Below are 6,309 nucleotides of genomic sequence, written 5' to 3'. Positions count from 1 at the left end.
GACAAATCTGGGTTCAAACATGCCAAAAAGATGTAATGGAATTGTCCTATTCAATTTGAGAGTAGCGGAAATTAATGAGAGTACTTTTGAGAAATGACTTTGTGAGCATAGCGGGTGAACATAATTGAAGATAGCAACATAATCATAGCAATTAGTTAACTTGGCATGAACAATACTTTGGCAAGAGAGAGAATTAAGAGAACATGACAACAGTTGAGGACCGGATTTATGTGGAGCCGGTCCCCCCTCCAATAGGCATTTGTATTATGATTTCTCCCATTAAGAGAGACTTGTTTCAATACAATCTTTGTGTTCCTTGTGACCTAAGTGATGCAATGAAGATGGAAAACTTCATGCATCACAAACATAACATAAACTTGAAGAAAGCTTTAACTATCCCAAGCCTGAGTCCCAAGACCTCAAACACCTTTGAAGGTGGAGAGAGCTAGCAGGGAATGAGGGTAGGGAAGAGGAAGAAGAAACATTTCATAGGAGAAAGAATTAGTTCCTCACTTATCATAACTCTTGTTGCTAGCATACATAATAGCATAGTAATGAAGAAAAAGGAGATGGCAAGCTTAATCATTGAAGCATGGCTCTTGGCTGGATTTGCACTCCATATCCAAGAGTGTTGGTGTAGGCTCTCAACCTCTACTTGCTTGGAGAAGGAGAGGGAGCTCTTGCACTTTGCATAGCACAAAATGAGAGTGTTTGTGAGTATGTGTGGGTGAGTATACCCCCTAAGAAACCCCCTAGCTTGCTTGGTTCGACCCCCCCTTGTAGCTCATGCTTGAAGCTCATTGGACCCCTCCAGGTCTAGCCAATCACAAGCAGGAGGCATTACAATCAGCAAGGGTAGCCTTGAGACAAGTGTCCCCCTTTCCCCTTTGAGAGAGAGGGCTAGATAAATGCTAAATCATTTAATTAAATCTCCTAAATTATTATTGGACCCCTTGGGTGGCCAACCAATAGGCTTCAGGCACACCATGAGGGCAACATGAGGAGGAACTTGACAAGTGTCCCTTTTGCTTTCTTTGTACCATGCATGCCTTGTGTGAGTGTGTGGGTGTTCTCTCTCATCCCCCCTCATGTAGGGATTTCCCCCTCCTTGTAGGGATTGAATCTTTGACTTTTTGACACCTCAATCCCTCATGCATAGGCCCAGTTCCCACCACAAGCTTGGCTCATAAGCACTTTAAGCTTGAGCTGGGTTCTCACCTCAAGTGCAACCCTAGCATCTCAAGCATCTCAAGCATGTCAAGCACCTCAAGAATCTCAATAATTAAGCACATCAAGCATCTCAAGTACCTCAATCATCAAGCACTTCAAGCACCTTAGTCATCAAGCATGACAAGCAGGACAAGCACCTCGAGCTGGGTCTGGTTCCCGCCTCAAGCAGCCCTAGCTTACCTAAGGTCAAAGGCATTTTACACACATTATTGGAGGTCTTCAATGAAGCTAACCCTAAGGTCTTATGCTCCATTTGTTAGCCTTGCTCTTTGATAGACCATCTCTCATTTGGGCCCCTTTACCATTGGCCCCATGTTGAGATAGATCTATAAGCACATGTCTATATCTTAACACTTGTTCCTGTTTATTCTCCCACATTAAGTGATCAATTTAATATGAGAAAATCATTTGGGTTGGTTAGATATTAGATATTAGATTTTATGACATTACCTCTCTCTTGAAATCATAGTCGTCCTCGACTATGAGGTAGAAGAGATAAAGCCTTAGTCATTAGTCAATTTTACTTAGCGGGTAGACGATCCCTTTTTACCCTACGACATCTTTCCAAGATGGATGACTAATCAATTTGGTGCTTGGGAGACATAGCTGCCGCAAGCATGTCTGCTCTTTAGTCCATTTCATTCTCCCAAAGTAGAGTGACAAATTCTACTTGGTGTTTGAGAGACGTCGTCATCACAAACATGATTATAAGCATTCATACTAGTTAAATTTGTGTACAAGTAAAAAGAGGACTAGTCTTATAAGACAAAAACATGAGTCATTTAAAAGAAATTTGTACATTTTCTTACTCTAATGTATCATTGTAAGCATTGACAAGGTTCATACTATCCTTAAGCTGTATTCCTTGCATCCATCTAGCATCTTCAAAAGGATAATTTTTGAACTTAATAAGATACCGTTGGATAATCTTACCATGTCGTAGTACCTTGTCTTCATGCCGAAGAACAGCTTCGGGTTGTAGCACCTCTTCTTGGTCTTCAACTTTGGGAGGGTCTTCAATAATTGGTTCAGCTGGTAGCTCTCCTTTGTAGGGCTTAAGTACGCTTACATGAAAGGCATTGTGTATGAGCCAATGGTTGGGCAACTTGAGTTGATAAGCCGTCTCATTGATGGGCTTCAAGATTTGGAAAGGACCATAGTATCTTTTTTCTAGTTTAGCATAATACTTTTGATGGCCCGTAGGATTTTTGCCCGTCGTTTGCCTTAATCGAGCCTTAGGAAACTTGAGTAAGACCCAATCATTTTCTTTGAACATTAAGGCTCTTCTGTGCTTATTAGCAATAGATTTTTGCCTTTGTTGAGAGATGGATATAGCCTCCCTAATCTTTTGAAAAGATTCTTATAGGTCACGGCTATACTCATCGGCGGCGAAGATCTTCCCATGTACTTTGAGTAGCAAGGGACTTTTAGGTCTTCCCTCAATGATCTCAAAAGTTGCTTTTCCCGTAGAAGTATGTATAGTATTATTGTAGGCATACTCTACAAGAGGTAAGTACTTTTTCCATTGTGAGCGTTGATCTACTTCGGTAACATAAGTCTTGAGTAGATCGAGTATCGTAAGATTGGCTATCTCACTTTGGTCATCCGTTTGTGGGTGATAGGCCGAAGAGAAATTCAATCTTGTTCCTAGATTTTCAAAGAGACCTTTCCAAAAATTACTGGTCATTCTAGGATCTCTATCTGACACGATGGATGTGGGTAATCCATGGTGCTTGAAAATCTGAGATATGAAGAGAGTTGCCATTTGATGTGCCTTAATAGTCTTTTTGACAGGAATAAAATAAAATATGCTTGCTTGCTAAACCTGTCAACTATTGTCCATATTCCTGTATTCCCATGGATAGACTTGGGTAATCCAAAGATGAAATCCATGGATATACTCTCCCATGGTGAATTTGGAATAGGCAATGGCTGGAGTAATCCAGGTTGCTTCCCTCTATCATACTTGGTCTTTTGGTATACTACACATTTTGAAACATACTCTTGTATGTCCACTTTCATGGTAGGCAAATAGAAGTATGTCTCTACTCCTCGGAGAGTAGGTTGAATACCTCTATGCCCCACATATGGAGGAGCATGGGATTCATACATAACTTTCTCACGAAGGGAATGGGTAACAAATAGCCTATTGCCGTGGAGAAGATAACCATCCTGCAAGGTGAATGGTTCCTCTTTCTTCCCCAAAGCAAGGGATGAAATTATGTCTCTAAAGTCAGGTTCGGTAGCATACTCATCTATCATAGAGGATAGATCATTGTGAGTAGCTATAGACACCGCATTAACTTTGGGTCGTCGTGAAAGTGCATCGGCCACTTGATTGTGCTTACTAGCTATGTGAGCAATATGGAAATTAAATTGCGAAAGAAAATTTGCCCACCTCATTTGTCTGTTGGAAAGCTTGGTTTGCGTCATAAAATACTTGAGACTTTGGTGGTCGGTTCGTAGGATAAATGGAGTCCCCAATAGGTAGTGCTTCCATGTGTCTAGGGCATGTAGGACAGCTAGAAGTTCTTTCTCATAAATGCCCAAGACTCGGTCTCAATATTGAGCCTTCGGTTCTCATATGCTATGGCATGCCCTTCTTGAAGAAAAACTGCTCCAAGGCAATCACCACAAGCATCACATTGGACCTCAAATGGCTTTGAGAGATCCGGAAGCACGAGGATTGGTTGGGAAGTAAGCTTCTCTTTGAGATTTTCAAAATCATTTTGCTCCTTAGCAGTCCATACAAACTTAACGTTCTTCTTAGTTAAGTCGTGTAGTGGTCCTGCTACTTGAGAGAATTTTGCTATGAAGCGTGTATACTATGCGCACATACCAACAAAGCTTCTTAGGTCATGTAGATTTCTTGGGTTAGGCCATGCTTTTATTACCTCTAACTTTGATGGATCCATTCGGATACCGTCTTTAGAGATAATATGACCTAGGTATTGAATCTCTTGAAGGAAGAACTCGCTTTTCTTTTGGTTGAGAAAAAGCTTCTTCTCCCTCAATGCTTGAAAAATCACTTGGAGATGTTGCTTATGTTCCTCCAAAGACTTGGAGTAGATGATGATATCATCAAAGAACACTCCAGTGAATTTGCGGTATGGTCTAAAAATTTTCTCCATCAAACGATTGAACGTAGCAGGTGCATTAATCAAGCCAAAAGGCATGACTATATATTCATAAAGACCAAACGTTGTGCGAAACGCGGTCTTTAAGATATCTTCATCCACTATCCTTATTTGATGATAGCCACTCTTAAGGTCAATCCTACTGAAGTAGGTCGAGCCTTGTAGCTTATCAAACAGATCTTCTACCCGAGGTACGGGAAATCTGTTTTTGATAGTGATATGGTTTAGTGATCGATAGTCCACACACATACGGTATGTACCATCTTTCTTTTGCACTAGAAGGACTGGAGAACAAAAGGGAGAGGAACTAGGCCTCACCATCCCTTTGTCTACCAGCTCTTGTACTTGCGTCATGATCTCCTCTTGTTGAGCTTGTGAGACTCTATAAGGAGGCTTGTTAGGTGGTGAGCTCTTGTACTTGCGTCATGATCTCCTCTTGTTGAGCTTGTGAGACTCGATAAAGAGGCTTGTTAGGTGGTGAGCTCTTGTACTTGTGTCATGATCTCCTCTTGTTGAGCTTGTGAGACTCGATAAGGAGGCGTGTTAGGTGGTGAGCTTCCAGGAAGGAGCTCAATGCAATGGTCATCATCCCCTCGTTTTGGAGGTAAGTCCATAGGGATATCATCGATGAACACATCTTGGAATCCTTTTAGACAATTAGACAAGTCTAACTCTTCTTGATTCCTACCATTTACATTTTATGAAACATTAGTATCTTTTAGAGACTCTTTGACAAAAATCATGTACGCAGAAACTGAGCTCTTCATTGACTTATCAAAAGCAAGAGGATTTACAAGTGGAATAGTGTGACCACGCTCACTAGCATCTATATACATGTTCTTTCCCCTGTAGGTGAAGTAGATTCTCCTTTCAGGGAACTTCATGTTGGCAGCCATGCGATCAAACCATGGTGCCCCTAGGATAACATCCTCATGTTGGAGAGGAGAGATGAAGAAGTCTTCCTTGTCGACATAGCTTTGGACATGAAGCCTCAACTTCCCAATCAAGGGAGTAACGGAGGCTTGTTGTCCCTTGAAAGCTGCATCAGCCACTACTATATCTCCCATCTCAAAAGCTTGAATGCGCAACTTGGTGGCCAACTCCATTGATATGAAGTGAAGAGTAGAGCCAAGGTCAAACAAGATGAAGGCATCATGCTCTCTTACCTTTCCCCAAGCATAGGAAAGTGATGATCCTTTGCAATGAGCATCCTCTTTTGGAGCTTCGATGGTGGAAGCCCTAGGAGTCTCATTGCGAGTATTCTTCTCGCTCTTCGGGAGAGAGTTTGTTTTTACCTTTGTAAACTCCCTTCTCCTTGGACCGATTGTTGTTGTTGTTGGAATTGACTTGGGAAGTATTTTGAACATTGGTTTTCCCCTTTGCATCATTTTTATCTTTGTTTTCCATGGGCTTGACATTACGTCTAGCCCCATGATGGAAATTGATGCGTGAAGCAACCATGGTGTGATGGATTACTTCGCTAATAGTACCAGGCCGTTGAGAGTTGATGTATTTGGTCATCTCTTCAGGTAATCCCACACAAAATTGTTGCCTTTGCTCGGCAAAGTCTATCTTTTGAAAGACAGTAGCCTTGAGATGTAAATCCCAAAACTTGTCTACATATTTGTGGATAGACTCATGGGAGAGGAGCTTCAAGCTGCGCCATTCGGTAAGCACTTTTTCCTTTGCATCGCTTGCAAGGAATTGCTTCATGATGGAAACTCGTAGAGTTTTCCATGTCTTTGGGGCTTCACCATTTCCACGAAGGCTAGCCCACCATTGACGAGCTGATTTTTGGAAGTGCATAGCTACATGGCGTAGCTTGGAGGACTCTGTGAAGCCCTCATCTCCAAAGGCCGCATCAAATTGCTGGATGAAGTCCAACACTTTGTCGGTAGCACTGAAGGTGCCATCATAGGTGAGAAAAGAGATACTCTTTCCT

The sequence above is a fragment of the Adiantum capillus-veneris genome, chromosome 9 (assembly GCF_014529385.1).
Source record: "Adiantum capillus-veneris isolate H3 chromosome 9, ASM1452938v2, whole genome shotgun sequence".
Classification (NCBI taxonomy): Eukaryota; Viridiplantae; Streptophyta; class Polypodiopsida; order Polypodiales; family Pteridaceae; genus Adiantum; species Adiantum capillus-veneris.
Note: the sequence above shows the minus strand (reverse complement) of the source record.